The 20,047-nt window shown below is 41.7% G+C and overlaps 1 long non-coding RNA gene across 1 annotated transcript in view; it reads left to right on the top strand.

The window, feature by feature from the left end:
- LOC147262913 (uncharacterized) overlaps positions 1-6,705 on the top strand; it is a 93,551-nt gene extending 86,846 nt beyond the window's left edge. Inside the window, exon 3 of the long non-coding RNA XR_015112594.1 lies at positions 6,628-6,705. This is a non-coding gene — a long non-coding RNA (uncharacterized LOC147262913). The remainder of the gene's footprint in view (positions 1-6,627) is intronic.
- The last annotated feature ends 13,342 nt before the right edge of the window (positions 6,706-20,047 follow it).

Below are 20,047 nucleotides of genomic sequence, written 5' to 3'. Positions count from 1 at the left end.
CCAGAGTCCATGTTCCACCTAGATACTGAACATTGATATATTCAGGAACATCTATAAGCAATCCTATCTGAAGTCTTGATATGTAACGGTACGCTCCATGTCATCCAGTGTCTTGGTAGAAATGGGGAGGGGTAAGTAGGATCTCGCACAAGACCAGGACCTTTCCCAAACCGCAACCAATACCTTACTGGTATTCATCCTACAGCAAGTGATCATTTTATCCCTGAAGTCAGCGTGTTTGAAAAGAAAACAAATGTGAGAGTGTAAGGATCCCAGCAAATTTTACAACGGCTCAAGTGCACTGACCGAGCCGGGGCACCTCCAAACCTGCGGCCCTTGTTAGATGTTGTGTTGGGTGTGGCCCGAAAGTGGGAAGATGAAAATTTGTATTGGCATCATTTGGATGGGCGAGTGTGTGGGTGTGGCTTACTTTGGGAATTGATGGCACCAGGATGAACTATGGGAAGCGGGGAAGGCAGCGTGATACTTTTGATCTCATACCTAAACATTGTTGCGGACCAAGTACCCCCCTTCATGGAAACGACATTCCCGAGTGGCCTTTTGCCTTTTTTTTTTTTTTTTTACCAGCCACACTGCAAAAACGCTTCAGGAATAATTTGAAGAACGCAACAGCAAGTTCAGTTTGTTGACTTAGTGTCTTCATCGGTTTTGCGGAGTTCAGGCTTCGACAAACCAAATCTGTGCTGGTGGCAAAAGGGGGCAGATTCAACCTGAGGTGGGTGGCCATAATTCTGTGGCTTATCTGTGTGCTCTAAATGTCCCATACAATCATGTAACTTAAATTAATAGACTCATCTTGTTCCCTTGTTTCAGCTCAGGGCAGTGCAAGTATTCAACCTGGAATTTACATGCTCATCTTTCATTCCAAGTGATCAAAGTTGAGGAAATTCTCTTGAGGCGTTCCTGAGATACTCCGTAGAAAGAGACAGATGGGCATTCGAAAAAAAACATAATGCCTGAGGCCACAGCTGTTGCTGGCACAGATGAATAAAAATAATGATGGGTTTGGGTTCAAATAGGCACTTCTGTAAAGTTGAGAGAACAATCAGGATTCTTATAACACCGTCTCATGGTTGGAAACTGGAAACTGACGGCGATCTCCTGTTGGTATTGCTGTCAAAAACACACCAGTCAAACTGACTTGCAATTGGCAACGCGGATCAGCATTCGTTTAGTCCACCCACCACCCCAACCTGCCTTTTTATGGATTTTCCAGTTCTTAACACAATCAGATTTCCTTCTTTCTTCTGATTATTACGATGTCGCTTTATAGTATCTGTCAAACCTCCATATGGGTAGTGAGGTTTTCTCATTTGCATACTAGGCTACTCCAAAATACAGGTATGCAGATGAAATATAATACATTTTACGATTTCTTTCGATTTCTGATAAAATCAAAGAAATACAGTTTTCCCGGACGACCCATGAGTTTAAAATACACGCACGCCCTTACAGATCTCTCTCAAGTCAAGTGATGAGATCACACTGGAGCAATTTAGAAACACATTCCTCCACATAAACACGCAAAAGTCACTCTGTTCACTCTTTCAGCCTCTGCAGGATGAGCGGTATGACTGGGTTTTTTTTGAGTGGTAAAAGGGAACAAGTTGTCTTGGTGGGTGGCCAAAACCCATTTACTTTCCAAGAGCCAGCTAGACCGTGCTAGTTGGTGAGCTTATCTAAAATTAATCAAAATATTAGAGTCTGAACTGATTTCACACATGTTTGGCTGCACTGCGGAAGCTGGGAAAAAAACCCAACCCAGAATTAACAAAATTCATTTCCGATTAAAAAAAACAAACAAAAAAAAACAAGGAAGTGCAGGGGTTGTTTTCCTTTTGACACCCTTTATAAAGGATTAGAGCTGTTCAGTTAAGGCAAGATTCCTCATAACACCTCTATATTTAATGTATTCATGTCGGATTAGCACACATTCTCTTCTGATGACCAAACAAAGATATACACACACACACACACAGAGCGTTCTATATTTACTTACACCAGCAGCATGGTTTATCTACTGCTACTTTAAACTGGGAAAAACGTTTTAGTTTTTCAATGAGGTAAATATCACCATTCTATTTTTACTTGAATTCCAAGTCCCAAGGATTCTTTTAACTACGCTCGAAAATGATCGCTGCAAGCTGTACATTTCAAACTGCCAATCAGCTGACACATTTGAAGTATTCTAATTATTTGTGAGCCATACAATGATGTTGTTGTATCTATAAAAGAAAGTGGAGTTGCAGTCACAGAGAACAGTCGTGAAAAGTCATCAAGTGCATTGTTTTCCTGTAGAGGATATTAGTGGTATCAGTAGAAGTATTCTGTTGGACTGCAGGATACGGAGGGTGACTAACACATTTTCCCATTAATAATTGAAAACTGTTTTTTTTTTTTTTTACATATTCTATTGTGTAGGTAGTAATCGAGAGATACTCAGTTATTCCATACGTTACATTGTCTTCCTTTCTTTTCGCACCAAAATACACGACGATAATCCTGTTGTATGTCTGACTGTCGCATGTTTGGAACATAAAGCGTCCCTCCATTTTTGCAGAGTATGCACCAAATTAAGTTTTATGAGTATGTCTTGATTTAACGCATCCTAACTACCTATAGTTAAGTTCAGTTCCTCGATACTCCTCGTAATAATCTGTAATTATTACTTTTATTTTATGACCAACACTGAACCGGCACTTTTAGTGGAAGTGCAAGGGTACACTATAATGCAGTCCCACAGTTCCCCTGCAATCCCAGCCAAATGACATTTTAAAGTAGGGCAAAAGGGCCGTTCTGTCTTATGGGCTAATAGAAGCTGCTTTGCCGAGCTACGCTCAGCTTTATTTACCCCGTTTTCCCTCCTCTCTTCGTCTTTCTGGCTTTATTGTTCTTGCCGATGTTTCTTTTCCTTTTCACTTGTTTGCTCCGTCCGTCCTTCTTGTGCTTTCCTCCTGCTTTTACTGGAGGGAAAAGACCTTTTTAAGGAGAGTGGCTGATGCCGCATACAAAACACAGCCGCAGAAGACTCAAGCACGGTTGGATGGCGGGGCAGGTGTCCCTTAAAAGCAGAAATAAAAAGCACTCCAGCAGACAAAACACTTTCAGGTCAGTCACGACATCAAACAAACTACTCCCTCGCCATGTTGTAGTACTTGTAGAACTTTGTCTGCATACACAAACCCTACATGATGTTATGACTCCCAAAACCTCCGCCCAAGTACCGTACGTGGGTAGGATCATACTAAGTGTAGGGCGAGGTGACAGCTCTTTGTATTGTGTTCTGCAGGTGTAAAGTGCCTCTCATCTTGCTGAATATACAGTGTGTGTGATCGTTGGCAGAGTGCATTTCCCCAACTGGATCAGTAGGTGTCAAGCATCCTGTCTGCAGGACCTGGATATTAACTAATATTACATTAAACAGAGAGATCATCACCTTGTTCTCAAGTCAAATATCACTTTTCATGTAGTAGCTTTATTAGTGAGTTCATGAAATTGTTTGGACCTTCCATTCCAACTTTATTCCATATATTTTCCTGTCACATGATAGACAGCAGTAACGCAGTTACATGGTACGACTAAAACTATGAAATTGTGTAGGTATTTTGCTGTAGCTACAGCTTATACAACAAAAGACGATGTGCGTGTCTTGAGTGATAGATGTAAAAATGCAACAAATAATCTGCTTTGACTCCTGTAGTAAAACTAAATGAAGATGAAGAGAGTTGTCGTTCAAAAATATTCAGTCCTTTGGATTTATCTTCAGTCACACTTAGTATTAAAACGTTTCAGGTGTTTTTGACCAGACTTCAGTCGGGTCGTACCGAAAGTACAGGTGGCAGGAGTGGTGTTTTTGAAGCAAACATTAACAGTAAGAAAACAAAGAAAAATTAACCGTACATATGTATGTGTAACAATCCTATGGTCAGCCGCTCCCTCTAGACATTTTCCCGTGGACAGCGGTGACCCAAGCATGGCTACGATAAAAGCGAATATCAAGGGTGTTTAAAAAAAAAAAAAAAAAAAGCAGCTGCATAACACCGCCGCCCCCTCTGATTTCGCTGATATTCCAGTTGTTAAAAACAGCTTCTTCTCCTACTTCCAGAAAGGAGCAGAAGTCAATGGAACAGCACAACTCCAACGAATCGCTTTTTTTTTTTTTTTAATGTTTTTTTGTTTTACTCGCGCGCAAACAAAGCCATGGTATGGCCCGCGCCTGGAAATGCTCCTGCAGACGTTCACCACAAAAATGAGAACGACGTGACTTTTGGTCGAGTGGGACAAAATGCAACTGGATCTCATGCGTGAAATGCATTTTTAACACAAGGTGTAAATGTATGTGGTGGTCAGGTACTATCTGATAGCAATCCAAACACACACACACAAATACACACATTTTAATGCCAGATGTATATTTAAATGTAGTAATTGTAGATGTACAGCACACTACCATACAAATGTCCGCTTTTTCGTCCTAAACTTCTTTGCATTTTTGGAAACAGTTTCATGATGTGAAAGTAGAAACCAATTCAACCGAGTTTATCTTAGTTTTTCTGTTCCATTTCTTTAGTTTTATGTTTCAACATGATCAAAATTTTTCACTTTAACCAGTTTTACACCGTAAAAAGAAATTCATTGCAATTTAGAGATTTACTCCTTTGATACTAAAATTTGATAGTAAATGACAAGGCCATCTCTAGATAATTGCCTTGCTTTTTTTTATTCAAAAAATAATTGCTTGTTAATAAAGAAGTTGGCAAAAGTTGAAAGGAAGTAACAGCTGGGAAGTGTGATTTTAAAGAAAATAGTTTTTAATGAAGTTGATAAAGTTGGAAAATCATCATATACTGTGTGTTATATACATCTCTTCAGATTGACAGATTTACCCGTATTTGCTGTTAAATAAGATGAGTATGCAGGCTAACCCCTGAAAGAACATGGTTTGTTTTTGGACTGAATCAGTCGGTTCTATTTAGACTCAAACGCCACGTGTCCCATACCACACAAGCATGAACAAGTGGCATCAATCTCATCTAACTAGAAAGGAAATAAAGAGAAGAGCAGCTTGACAGGCCAAACAATGCAATGTACAAAAACACACAAGTCTGGCTGTTTCCTGTTTGGGTCAACAATAAATGACTTAAAGTTCATCTCGTGACAGAAATGACACTTTTCCAATTTTGTCTGCGGGAAATGGAGGTGCTTCGGGAAGGATTCAAATAGATTGGCTGAGAAGCAAAGTCAAATCAAATGACTCGGTCCGGGATGATGCGTACGAGTGAAGGATCTCAGATGGTGAGGGGGAAAAAGGAAAAAGAGAAAGACGAAATAAAAACGGGGGGGGGGGGGATATGAGAAGCAAAAGTAAAGGAAGTTTTCTAAACTGATAAAAGTCATCCTATTTTCTGAATAATTATGCATGGAATAAAAATCCGACGAAGAAGCAAAGACAGACGGACACAAACTGGACAGAAAGCTATGATTAATCGTGACAAGAGGCTGGTCTCGTGACTCTACATGATGAAAACGTTGCAAAAAAAACCCCAAAACAAATATACCAAACAATAAGCAGGACACAGGCTCATCAGATCGCAGCAAACTCCGTATCGGGCCTCCTTGTGAAGCTCTGCATCTTGTTTTTTATCAGATAGTCGAGGCGGTTTCTCCGTATTTGTGTGCCGAGTTTCATGTGTTGTCACTCCCGTTCTGTGTTCTGAAGTCCTGACTTGCTCTCCACTTCGTTTTATCTGTTGTTATGAAAAATTCAGTGAGGCCAAATGCAAGAACTGTCATACTGCTCTAATAGAACCTCCAACAGTTTATGAATAAGTCATTAAAACTACTATGACAGAGCAAACTTGGTTTAAAACCATAGAAAACAACAGCTTCCTTCTTTGTTTTATAAATTGTAAGCTGGTAGCAACACTTAAACAGATATGATGGAGTAGTTTTTCATACGGATTTTTTTTTTTATTCATACGGATATGATCAATCTCCATTAAAAAAAAAAAGAGAGATGTCTTTTCAGTTTTATCTCCATGATGTACAAATTAATCAAAAGAAGTAATCAAATGCTAGCATGTAAACAGCATCCAGTGGCACACGGCCAGTGATAACACTGGGCTACAATAAAGCAACGCCAATCTTGTCAATTTGGAATAGAACAGAATAAGAAATAGAAGAGAAGAAGCCTGTTGATATCCATCAGCATCAACAGCAAAACACAGAAATGTGAATGGTCTAACTTAATTGATTTCCTTTACAATTAGCTCAGTGCGTCCAGCGACAGAGAGACACAGCAGAGGATGCGTCTGTACGTGTTGGGGGGACGGAGCAACTTAGCAGTAAGCAGCAGAGTGTAGCAATTAATACGAAGTCAATGTTGTAGCTGAAGCTGCATGATGTCGTGATCGGCACCTCCTGGGTAATGAAGTTTATGGCAGCTTGTGAGAAGAGCCATTAGGCAAGAAAAAAAGTCATGGTTTGCGAAAAAGTTACACGTAAAAGTGCCGGTGCTGATGGTTATCAGCCCCCTAGCTCTGAACCCTAACCTTCAAACTCAGTAGTAAACCCACGGAAACTGATTGCGTTTTTCTCACACCTCAGGTGTGCTGACAGGCGGTTATCGGCTTCACTGGCACCAGAAATCGGACTCCTGAGGATTCCATCCAAACACAATGTGATCCACGTCTGGAACTATACATCGCTGCAACAACCCCTGGGTGAGTCACTCAGTGAATCATCATGTTCGAGCAGGCCTTGGTTGCATCCACGTAAACAGTCGGAGGTGGAGAACAAAAAAGACGAAACGTATTGGCTGAAATGGAAGGTTGGGAAAATGGCTGTAGTCTGGTGATTTAACAAAGGCATTTTAGAAGTTCTAAAATGTTAACTGTGCCTAAACTGGCTTCTTTTGACACCCTCTGCTGATATTCGTTGTATTTCAACTCCATGAAAACGTCTCAAGTTGCTATACGGACCGTAAATAATGAGCAGTGGACAGAACGAGGAAGTCTTGGACCAAAATATCCGCCGGCTGCACCGGAAATACCAAATTACTGGCCCTTGTCCCCAGGGGTTAAATCGAGATTAATCAGTGACAGACTGAGTAGTCTTACACCGGGGTCATCTGGCCCTGGTCCCAACCTTGGAGTACATACACAACACTAGCTACCTTTCAGTACTGTTGAAAACATAACTTAAGGAGAACAGATGCTAATTTGCAGGAGCAATTCTACAAACATTCACTAGAAACCCCAAATGACATTGGAGCTCTGCCCCCCTTTCCTTTTCTCCAGCAAAAGCATGTGTCAGAAACATGGCTAATAACTCTGGTTATGCCAGAGACACAAGCAATAGGCATTTAAACTACACGATGTCTTGTCATCTTTAATCAGGTTCCTTTTTTGCACAATTGTGACGTTTTACTTCACAATCACTGCAGTTCAGCCACCAGAGTTGAGCTGAAAACACAAGGAAGCATGTTGTAATCAGAGTTAACAACCTTCCTCAGACTGCCTTCTGCTGTAAATGCACAACATCTTGTGGCTGCATACGCAAGTTTTGTTTATTTCCGCTCGGCTTGTTTCTCCGGCTGAAGCGTGGCAAATTGTATCTGCAACAAATTTGGAACATTCTGCCGAGTAATGATGCCTGAAATGGACAGTGTGCTTTCTGCGCTTAGCGTCGCCCGTGCATGTGCCTCTCAGTGTGTGTGTCAGACTGATGCTCTGATAAATGGAAAGTGCACGAGAGAGGACAGTTTCCAACCTCCGGGTGACCTGAGGGCAATTTATTTTCCTTCTCCCAAGGCCACCCTCTCTTATTCCTTAACTTTGTCTGTCCTTTCTCCCTGCACCTTTTCCAAGAGATATTAAAACTGTTGTATGTGATATCAGGGGAGGCTGCCCCTTTTTTGTATTGCTCTGACTAATTGTTTTTTTAATGGATTTGGTTTTGTATATTCTCCAATTTTAGTCTCCAAATATGCCTCTCTGGAGACAAAACACTCATTAAGCTTGTTTTATAGTCATCAGCATACACGGCTATACAAGTCATTTTATGTGTCAATCGCAACTGTCTCTGGTACATATTATCTATAAATTCAGATGACAGGATGTAAAAAATATTGGTTTAATCAATTTTAAATATCAGCGTGACAAATGTGACAAACGCCAGGCCTCCCACTACTGATTTGTTTAATTTTTGACAATCACCATTGTCTCTGCTGTTACAGAGGCAAAATGGAGGCAAAGTTCAATTAATCAAATCTGTCATTGTCTGGCCAAGCCTGTTCACACTTTCTGTCAGGGACAATGAATTTCCCTTAGTGACTCCATGGCAACACAGCGCACTGATGTGTGCTTAAGTGTGTGTTTAGTCTACAAATTAAATCTATTTGTGTTATTATGTTCGTGGGTAAAAAGAAAAGAAAGAAAAGAAATGCTGAGAATGCAACAGATTACATTAAAGACTGTTTTATCAACATTACGCGCATTTGTTATTGCTTGCTTGCTGTTGCTGTGTTTGAACACAATTACTCTTATATACAGCCACGGAGCCGAGCAGTCGAGAGATTTATTTAATGCGACAAAAGCACAATGCGGCACCGCTACCAAAGGTACCCCAGTGCGCCCTAGTAGCCAAATTTTACTGATGTAAATATCTGTGTAAATACAAGTTGGGGGGGGGGGGGGGGGTAAACAATTTAACTGTTAAAAATAGTCTTGATTTCAAAACACATTTGGGAAAGTCCACAAATTTTGTATCATCGACAGATGAGCGAAGACTAAGAGACTTGAGCAAAACTGGGCATATAATACCAGTTTTATATTTTTTTCAATGTGTCTCTTTGCGACCCAGTAGGAAACATCCATCCATCCATCCATCCATCCATTTCCTACCGCTTATCCTTTTTACTTCTTCTATTTTTTTGTCAAATGTCAAACTTCTGTGTCAAATTGCAAACGGACACTAGGCAACTGTCACTGTCACGGACTTTGACAGCTCAGTTAAGATGTTCCGCCGCAGCAAGCGCACTGGCGAGCTAACAGATGCTAACATTAGCTGGCATGCTCATACTTACAATTATTTTACAGACCTAACAAACGTTACTGACGATGGATGTGTGAGAACAGCATATACATAACATACATAGCGGTGCTTGAAACAGAATCTTACATAACATACATCCGTACAACCCAGAGACGTTCAGCTCAGCCAGGTTGCTACTATATACTAGCCATTTCGAAAGCTGAAAGGAATGTGATGTAGCTTTCACCACATCAACAATATGGCGTTGGTTCAGGGTGGATAGTTTCCATAACGGTTCAACGTTAAATGGAGTACAACGGTAGTACACTGCGTTTTCACCTTCTTCTGAGTGTGAACACTCTTTGCACACTTTGTACGTGTTCGATACATACAGTAAGTGTGCAATCAGGGACACAGGTTGACAGGTGCGGCACACCGGCGTGTGTGTAAATGAGCTCTACGTTACATTTTTACATTTGAATTCACTCCAAGTCACTCATCAAATTGGATCATTATTCATTACGGGTTTTTACTTTCCTCGTCCGTCTTCCCCTTACTGTTCTTGGGTCTTTTCTCATCAGCTTAAAATTTTCCCCCCACCCACTCTCATGTTGGTTGTAGAGTAACGTGAAAATAACACGCCTATTCTGGCAAAACTTGGTGAATGGGTGTCGTATGGGCCAAGCAGGAAGCCATTCCATTTTTTTGGCAGTTCTGTTTGACACAGTGATTTTTTTTTTTCCTTCTCGTTTTTACTTTATTCTTGGCAGGGCACGTGCTCTACAGAGTGCCCTTCTAGTCAGTTTACTCTCCTCTTTCTCTTTCTTTCTTTTCCTCCCCGTTAACAGGCCGTTCTCTCTCTCTCCCTCCCTCCCTCCTGCCCTCTCGGTAGTGCTCCCTCTGTACTTGCTCTTCTGAAGCTTGGAGAGGAAATGGCTGTAGATTCCAGTAGCCAATGGCTTTCGATGCCTGTGTGTTTGTGAGCAAAGGTCAGTCATGTCCCTCTTGCTTCTGAGCTCTGAGGGTTGTAAAGAAGAATTTATTTTTCCTTTCCGAATTCCGTCGCGTGTGTGTGTGTGTGTGTGTGTGTGTGTGTGTGTGTGCGTGTGTGTGTGTGTGTGTGTGTGTGTGTGTGAAACACCAGCTATGTCTCTCTTGCTCTGTCACATACACAATTGAGACTTCCTGAAACTCTGCCTGTGACAGCGGTTTTCAGTAGTTGCCCGTGATTGTTTTGCTCATTGAATATCTCATCGTCATCAAGTGACCCTTCATCCTCACTGATAAATGACCTTGAGACAGATTCCAACTTCACATTAGCAGAAAAGAGTAGCTTTTAGAAGTTTTTTTTTTCCACTGAAGAGGAGAGATCATGGATAATACTTGACTTCAGGCTTCATGATGGAATGATTAAATACTGGTAGGGATATCAATATTTCACCTTTGTGCAGGGCAAATACACTCAATTTGGAGTTATACAGCAAGTGTCTTCTTTAAAGGGAAAATTACAGGTTTCTTTTTTCAACATGGACATTATTTTTCTGACATTTTATCGAAGGGAGTCATAACTATTTTTGATATTTCTCTGGTAGAAAGAAATGACAAAGCTCCCCTCAGCCCCAGAGCAGGTAATCCAATGGGGCAACTGGTTACCATCAAGGCACACCCACTAAAAGTGCATTTCTTCACGCTGACATGCTCGTATTGTCATTGTAATTGTCAGAGAACATACAGGAAAGGAGACGTGAACGTCTCCCTGTACCTTCAGTTTGATGCTGTCATGTTTGTTGTTGTGCAACTCTACTCAGAGGGAAGTCTGAAATCTCCCTAGAGTTGAGTTGTTGGTGCAGACAGACTGATGTTGTGGGCAGTTGCGTTACATACGGATGCTACTTCACTGCGCCATGCCGCCCCTCACATCTGCGGTTTGAGTACTGCCCATCAAAGACGAGAGCAAATCATTTTTCCCTCAAGCAAAATGTCATTCCAAAGATGAGAGAAACCTGATTTAGACATTAATGTCTCCTTTCAAAAGTTATAAGAGCAATCTGGACCTCTCAGTTAAAAAACATATAGGACTTGTCGTCGGCATAATTTGATAGTCGCCAGTTGCCCAACTGGATTGCATGACAATATGCCCCAGGGCTGCAGGTAGCCGTGCCATTGCTCAATACTGGAGTGATTTGGAAAAATCATCATACCCATCACCCACTTAGACAAAAGGTCCAGGAAAAAAAAAGGTCTCGGCTGAAGAAAAGGATGAACCTGTAAATGGTCCCCGTGCAGTATTAGCTGTTTGTCAATGTGAAACAAAAGCACTGCAGCATCAGATATGACGTGTTAGTTTCCATGCAAATATTTTGAAATGCCAAATACACTTTAGTTTCTGAAAGAGAGGGAGGATGCAGATGTGTAGGAATAAAGGAGATTACAAAAACCCAGTAAAATTAAACTACAAACGGCCAAAATATGAGTTTTTGCTGCCTTTGTGATGGATTGACTCTGCATTTTGGCCACCATCCCTGCTGAAACTGCTAGCAAAAAAACACACAAGGAAAAAAATGAATCAAAATATATGTAGATATTTATATATATATATATATATATATATATATATATATATATATATATATTTTTTTTTTTTAATTCTGGTGGGCCCTTAGTCTCAGGTGTGTCCAAGCCTGTGCGTGTTTGTTGGAGTGGCAATGTGGGAAGAACACACTCACAAACTCAATAATGAATCCTTTCATTTTCCAAGCAAAGAAGGCAACATTAAAACCATTATGATAAAGCTATTTTAGAAAAATGCACAGTGTTTTTGGTTTTTCCCTAAGACGGTCATAACCGTTATGGGCGTCGCTAAGCCCAGGTACACTCGCAAGTGAATGTCACGCTCAGACACTTTTTCCATAATCAGCAGCTTTTGTTGTGTCAAACAGGAACAGGGACTTTGAAAATGGCAGCGCACAGAAAGCCGGTGAGTTGGAGAATGCTGACTGGAATAATCACCAAAAGGCAAGTTTGTACTTGCGGCAAACTGCACCGAGACAGGACGTCTTTCAGGTTCAGCATTTCACGTCAATCTTTGTTAAATATCAATACCACAAACCATTCACCAGCACAAGACTATGCCACATTTGTGTTTAAAAAAAAAAAAAAAAAAAGAAGAAAAAATTAGGGAAACCCAGTAAAGGGTGAGTAAAAGTCTGCTTGTATACGATCTAAATTTTAAATTGCTCCAAGATCCATATACACAAGACGTTTCCAACATCTAAAGTGCCTTCTCCTAATATCATACACTTCGAAATTAAAATGAATTTACTGTCAATTCCAACATACTCAGGAAGATGTTCTCTGGTAGTAACGTCATTGAAGAGCACTTCTATTCATACTCCTACATATGTGATTCAATTTGTTTTATTATGGCTCTGCTCTAAATTGGATTATACTGCTCAAAGTGTTAGTCAGCACACTTGTGTTTCTACACTTTTCTGTAACATGAATATTTAACTTGGGGAAATACATTTATAATATTTTCATCTTTTTTGCATATGCACTCACTCAGCCACTTTATTAGGTACACTTTGATGGTACTGGGTTGCACCTCTTTTTGCCCTCAGAACTGCCTTAATTTTCATGGCAGGGATTAAAACACATACTGGAAACACCCCTCGGAGGTTTTGCGCGTATCTGTACAATAGCATCACACAGTGTCTGTGCACCAGCAGCCTTAACCGTTGTTACAAGGCATTTCAGATCCATGTTCTCATTTTGTTTACACCCAATTTGGATCCTACCATCTGAGTGCCGCAGGACTAATGAAGACCCAATCTTCTATTATCCAAGACTCTGCAAATTGTAGCCTCAGTTTCCTGTTCTTAGCTGACAGGAGTGATACCAGATGTTGTCATGTGCTGTTGCAGCCCATTTGCTTCAAGGTTCCACATGCGTGGTGTGCGTTCAGAGACGCTCTTCATCAACCCTCAGTTGTAATCGGTGATTATTAAGTACTGTCCACACCGCAAGCAATTTCTTTGTGGCCTGAAAAAATAGATATTACATACAAAATCTATTGGATAATGTAAAATTTTGAGTCTTTGCGCAGGTTCAAATTGTTCAACTTAGACTCATTTTTATATCGGGCCTTTCTGCCTTAGCGGCACTCAAAGCACTTTACAGTGTGATCTCATTTACCCATACGCACACACACACACACACACACACACACACACACACACACACTCACACTGATGTTGGAGGCTGCCATGCATGGTCCCACGCTACACCATCCATCCATCCATTTTCTGCTGCTTATCCTGTTAAGGGTTGCGGGGGGGCGGGGGGGGCTGGAGCCTATCCCAGTGGCTTTCAGGAAACAGGCGGGGTTCATCCTGGACAGGTTGCCAGTCCATCACACGGTCAGCTTCCAGGAAGCTGGAGTACCCGTCGAGAACCCACACAGGCACAGGGAGAACATATAAACTCCACACAGAAAGATCCGGAACCTTCTTGCTGTGAGGCAACAGTGCTAACCACTGTGCCACCCTACTCATCAGGAGCAATGGGGCTCAGTATCTTGCTCAAGGACAGTTCAACATGGTCACCTGGGGGAAGTGAGTATTGAACCAGCGAGCCTTTGGCTGCTAGATGGCCGCTCGACCTCCAAGTCGTGCCAGCTGTAACTTCAGCAATAAATTTGATTCACAACAGTGTAGAGAAAGACATGCAGAGAGAACAGGACGGTACTTACTGGTGACAGATAGACGGGCCCTCCACAGGTGGGACAGAATGTCTGCAGTTGGTCTCCATTCTACTAATCCAAGCATTGATCCTTGACAGCAGGCCATCAAACGGGTCAGCCTCAGGTAGCACTGGAAATGCTTATCATCCATGGCCAGGGTAAGGATGTTGTGCACCCAGAATGTTGGATGTTTGGCCTTCCTGTGTCTCGGGATCTTGTAAGCAGGTACAGGGCAGCATTTGAGGTAACAACCATGGCGGACTGAAAACAGACTGAAACAACCGTCTCTCAGTATTGAGAAGACAACCCTTGCCCCTCTCTCGTCGAGACCTAGAAAGGAAAAGAAAGAAAGGTAAAGAATTAATCGAGCCTCATATTCATGCAATTATCATGGTTAATTTTTTTTCCTCGCTTTGGTATAAACACGTTTTAAGAGTTACTGTTGCCTTTCTGTCAGCTCCAACAAATCCAGCCATTTTCCTCCAACCTTTGTTGCCAACAAGACATTTTTGGCTTGCTGGATTTTTTTTTCTTTTCTTTTCGGACCATTTCTGTAAATCCCAGAGATGGTTGAGAGTGAAAATCCTAGTAGATCAGCACTTAATGAAATGCCAATCATGCCACATTCAAAGCAACTTAAATAACCTTCTTCCATATTCTAATGCTCAGTTTCAAGAGCAGATTGTCTTGACCACGTCTCCATGCCTGGGTTCATTGAGTCGCTCCCATGTGATTGGCCGATTAGATATTTCCACAGGCACAGGTGTAACAAATACAGGGTTTTGCACTTCCTGGTATATGTCCTGAGTACACATGCACAGATTGTGACCTCTGTCATTTTTATATTCATGTAAAAAGTTCTCCAGAATGTTAGGATTTCTGCAATACCTAAGCAGCATTGAAACTTCTTTGCCGGTCAAACCAAAGTATAGAAAATATACAATGACACCAAAGGGCTGAGAGAACATCAAATGCAACAGCCAAAAGTGAGCTGGTGACGGAACAAGTGATAGGATATTGCAGAGGAGGATCAAAGACGTGGAAGAGAAACAGCAACGCAAACCGCCAACAAAGAAAAAAAAAAAAGAACGCAAATTAAAATCAGAATGACACCAAAAATATTGAAGGAAGATCAAACAATAAAATAAGAACAATGAGGAGGAAAATGATACATCGAGGCTGAAAAAGGAGAGAGTACGAGCGAGAGTTCGACTGAGGAGGACAATTTATTGAAAAACAAGGATAGAGAAAACATAATCCCTTGAGAACAGAGCTAATCATGCACGTTCAGTTTGTGCATTTGCAGATGGTGGTGGTGGTGGGGATCAAGATTAAAAAAGCAGGAGAAAGTTACTGTGTTATTATGTGTTGGATGGCTGCACGTCACGGTTGGCTGGTGAATGGTATTGATGCTCGCCTCCTCTCACACTCTGCAGCCTGCAGAGGGGGACACAATCTTGTCATGTGCCAACATATTGCATGTTGGTGCTGAAGCATATGGACTGCTAATGCCATCCCTTGCTCCGGGAAATAATATTATCGAGAGAAAAGGGTGGGTGAAGGGGGGCAGAAGAAAATAAGAGAAAGGTTGAGATAAGAAAAGGGCTGGCAGGGCGAATGGGGAAAAAAAAGGGAAGGGAATGAGAGCGGCTGCTGTGAGGGGTGAGAAGTATGGTTGTTGGAAAGAGGGGAGGGTTTTGAAGGAAAAGAAAAAGATGCGGAGACGGAGATACAGGTGAGAGAGGGTGAGGAGGGAAAAAGGGGGGAGTATGGGAGTGGGAGAGAGAGACAGAGCAAGAGAGCAGCGGTGACAGTGTGTTGAATTATAAATGTGTTGGAAGCGAAGCATGGTCTCATACTCCAAGCTCACTCTGCCTGCAGTGTGGGTGGTTCATTGATGCGATCTGGCATGCAGGACACACGCTAGATTAACCGCTCAAAATAACGGATGCCACAAAATAGCCCGGTAATATTCAAAGGTTCCATGCATGAGGTTTATGAACATTACACACTCTGAATGTGTGTGTGTGTGTAGCCCGTTCTTCTCCATACATACATTACCTAAGTGTCTGTTTTAATTACGACCCCATATCGATGGAAATATAAGAAATTACCATGAAAATGACCTCTAAACACCACATTATGTGGCGTTGACGTGACATCTGTTAAAATTACCAGCCAGGATCATGGAAATGTTCATAGACATTCAATTAGACTTCTTTTGTCGTGGTTTAGCCAGAAAGGGCCTTATTTAAGACATCCATGGCACCAGGCATTTGGCTGATGGGGCTGTCTGCACCGTGCAAGTTCAAGCTTCATTTTGGTTTATAGAGAACGCAAAACCATGGCTCAAACGAGCAGTCATTACACACCTAATTATTCAAAAATATGTTTCAAACAGGGCGGCACAGTGCTGCAGTGGTCAGCACTGTCACCTCACAGCAAGAAGGTTTGCGGGTTCGAGCCCCGGCTTGAGTACAGGATCTTTCTGTGTGAGTCTCCATGTTCTCCCTGTTCCTGTGTGGGTTCTCTCTGGTACTCCAGCTTCCTCCCACAGTCCAAAGACATCAAGAGGGGACGAGGCTGATTGATACTCTAAATTGACCGTAGGTGTGACTGTGAGAGTGAATGGTTGTCTGTCTCTATGTGTTGGTCCTGTGATGGACTGGTGACCTGTCCAGGGTGAACCCCGCCTCTCACCTGAAGGCCGCTGGGATAGGCTCCAGCCCCCCGCACCCTTAACAGGATAAGCAGAAGAAAATGGATGGATGTTTCAAACAGGACATCAGTCAGAGAACCTTATGTCATTCCCTTGAAAACCCAAGTTGCGCATGGAGTTGCTACGTTGTTATTCCGGTGGTGCATGCATTTCAACTCATGAGAAGTGAATGCTTCTCAATCTGGAAAAACAGACCTCCTAGTGAGCCAGATGAAGGCGCGGGAGCACATCTTATTTTTATGTAAGGGAGCAGCAGGCATCCACCGAACCCATCAGAGGTGAAGCAGGCCCGGGAGGAGGCGGCAGCCAGTGTTTCCTCATTTTCAGGCATTAATAAAACCACATTGCAATGCTGTGCATCTGCTTGTCTAATTGATGCACCCTCTAAATAGCAATTCACATATGGCGCAAACATTTTCTGCTGTCCCAAAGTAGCAATGCATCGTGGTTGCGCCAAGCCAGTCTCATTAACATACTTAAGCACGTGCCAGCACAGATGGAGTACAAGTTCATTTCCAAGGGCGCTTGGTCTGAAAACGTGATTTGCGCTGGCTTGAAACTAGCAATGACGCTTGCACTTGACCAAGTGCTAGCTTGGACCATGCTAAAGATGGGACCTCAAAGCTTGGCATAAGGCTATGGATGGGGGGGGTTGGTGTTTTTTGTAATTTACATAACTGTATTTAAACGTTATTTACTGTCACTGTTCAAAAATTATTTTTCATGATGTGTTACTGTAAAATCTGGCTCGGTTTCGGCACCGAAAGAAATTTTAGCTGGGTTATGATTTTTATAATGCAGTGTTGTAAATGGGACTTAAATTGGAATCAAATACCTCGTTGCAAATTCCGGTCACCCCACCCCAACCAAATGTGCTCTCTGAAATAGACTGTCGTGTTTTAATAGGGAACCAGGGAAGTAACATGGAAGATGCTTAAAACTGCAACGCATTTGTCAGTAAACCCTACTGAATCCCGCCAAAAATCTCATGTCAATTGTTTTCCAACATGTCCCCCCCCCCCCCCCCCCCCAAAAAAACACCAAAAAAATGCAAGAAAATGACTCTAACAACCTAAATTATCTGGAAATATTTACTTCCAGTGGCTGGAAAAGTATTTCATGCTCCGATAAGGGCTTAAAAACTTTTCCTGCCGTGCCCTTCCCCCTTTTTTTTTTAAATCTCCTGTACTACTGATTAACTTAAAGAATATTGAAATATACACCAATAAATACACTGAATTCTGACGATGACAGTAATATTGCTCTCCCACATTACTTGAATCTAAATTCTTGATCAAATTTATGAATATAGAATCTGACGTGACATGGATGACTCTTAGTTTCACCACAAAATCACACATCCACAATCACACATATGATATTTGTCCGTACGATTAATGTGAGCGGGAGCATCAAAGAAAGTGCTGTCGCTAGAACACCTTTTTTTTAACCTCTCAAATCTTCTGTTGTTTGCTTTAGCACAGGATGTTGTCTCTTTGCTACTCTGAATGTTTTTCTCGAACAGATTGAGAGATTCTGTGTTGAGCTTAACAGGAGGTTCACTAAATATAAATCCTAAACATATTGAGAGATTCCCCCCCCCCCCCCTTATCCGCAAATCAAAATACCTTCATGCAAAACCATGGAATGGTAAAATAAGGAGAAAACGTGCATATTAATATAGTTTATGTAGACTTAATAGACCTTATTTTGAATCAAAAGCAGCAGAAGAGAGCAGAGCACGCCGTCGTAAACGACACTCCTTCTTTCAAGGTCATTAATGGGTGCTAAGTTACTTTTAAACAGCTGAAGAAATTGAACATGAGTCAGCCTGTAGTGGTATGTAGGATGGTGTGATGAAAATTATATAGAAGACTGAGTTTGACATTTTCAAAGCTGTTCATCTTTCCCAAAGTCTCTCACGGTTTAATGGATTTTTCTTCAGTTTGGTCAATTAGAAAAGGGAGGAGAGGAGAAATGGGCAGAAGGAGAAGAAATGCTCAGCCGCTAGATAAAGATGAAAAAGACAAATGTGGATGTTGAGAGAGAACAAGATGGGAAGGAAGGACAGGGAGATAACAAAGATAGTTACGATGTCACGTGTCCAAAATAATGAGAAAGAAAAAAAACGCTGGTCCAAAACGTTGGACAGAAAAACCTCAAAATAAAAGAAAATTTGACGGCGGATTTACAGGAGAAGTGTAAGAGATTGAGTAACAAATAGTGCCGCAAAAGAGAGTTCAGTCTTGGAGGGAAATTAGGACGTCAAAGTTTTCGGTCTGATACTCAATCTAACCCAGATATCATTAATCACAGTGGGGCTATCTCGCAGAGAACGTAGGCCAGATAAAAGTTCGACAGAAAAGCGGAGGAGGAGACAAAATCGCCGACTCACACCAACTAAAGAGACCTTTTTTTTTTTTTTTTTGCCATACACAAACTGAAGGCTCGCGGTGCACATGCTCTGATGTATTCTCCTCACACACACACACACACACACACACACACACACACAGAATAGGCAGCAGGGTAGCTGTTCCTCAGCTTCTCTAGTGGGAGCAGAGCTATGACTGTTCAGGTCTTACTTGGTCAGGAGGTTTATTTGCGGATAGGGACATGGGGGGGGGGGGGGGACAATAACTGATACGATGCAACTGGACAGAGAGACAGTGTAAAGAAAGAAAGTGTGTTCATACCAGCTATTGTTTGCACAATTTTACTTTAAAGACAGTAAGTCTGTACCTTGATAAAAATGTAGTCAAATTCTATTTCACTCCAAGAATAGATTCAAAACGTTTCTCTTTATAAATCTGGAAATACAGTTGTTGGAGCCTTCAAAAGAAGAGGCAACAACCTGTCCGTGTTTATCTCTGAGAAAATCAGCGTATATCAAATGGCAAATTCACAGCAAGCGGGCGAACACACATATCTTTGAGGTTAAAGGATTTTCTTGGCTTGAAAGAAGCTATTTTCAGGTGTTTGACTGCCTCAAATGAGGTGTAACACAAGGCAGGAAATATCACAAATGAGTGAAGTGTGCTGACCACTGCCGCTCTGACTTACAAACTGACTCAACCTCTTTAATTTTGACTCATATTGTCAAAGAACAGTGTGCAGAAATGAGAGAGAAGCTAAATATGAAAGTCCGAGCGAAATTAGCTGCATTTTGTTTCTGTCAAGGTCACAGCAGCATACATATCTGCTCTATAGATCAAATTTCCTGTGTTGTCCTTTGAGAAAGGGAAAAAAAAAAAAAAAACTAGGGAGGGAATTATTTTCGTGATGGCAACCCCCTTTCTCTCGTTTGATGAAATGCCGTTATTCCACGATAATAACTGGAGGCCTTATTTCAATACAGCAAATCTAATCTTGCGTGAAGTGTGGCGTTCTACCGCAGGCGGAGTTGACAGGCACGACTTTCATGCTCAAGAGTCCTAACTAACACTGACGGCGGGGAAAAGTGCACCGCTGACGTCATAAGAAGCAAATCGGCTGTTTGTTTTTTTTAAAGCAGGAAAAAGCAACACGTGTGA

The sequence above is a fragment of the Aulostomus chinensis genome, chromosome 4 (assembly GCF_037954235.1).
Source record: "Aulostomus chinensis isolate RoL2024-O1b breed Wild chromosome 4, RoL_Achi_v1.0, whole genome shotgun sequence".
NCBI classification, from domain to species: Eukaryota; Metazoa; Chordata; class Actinopteri; order Syngnathiformes; family Aulostomidae; genus Aulostomus; species Aulostomus chinensis.
This window is presented reverse-complemented; position numbering and strand designations above follow the sequence as displayed.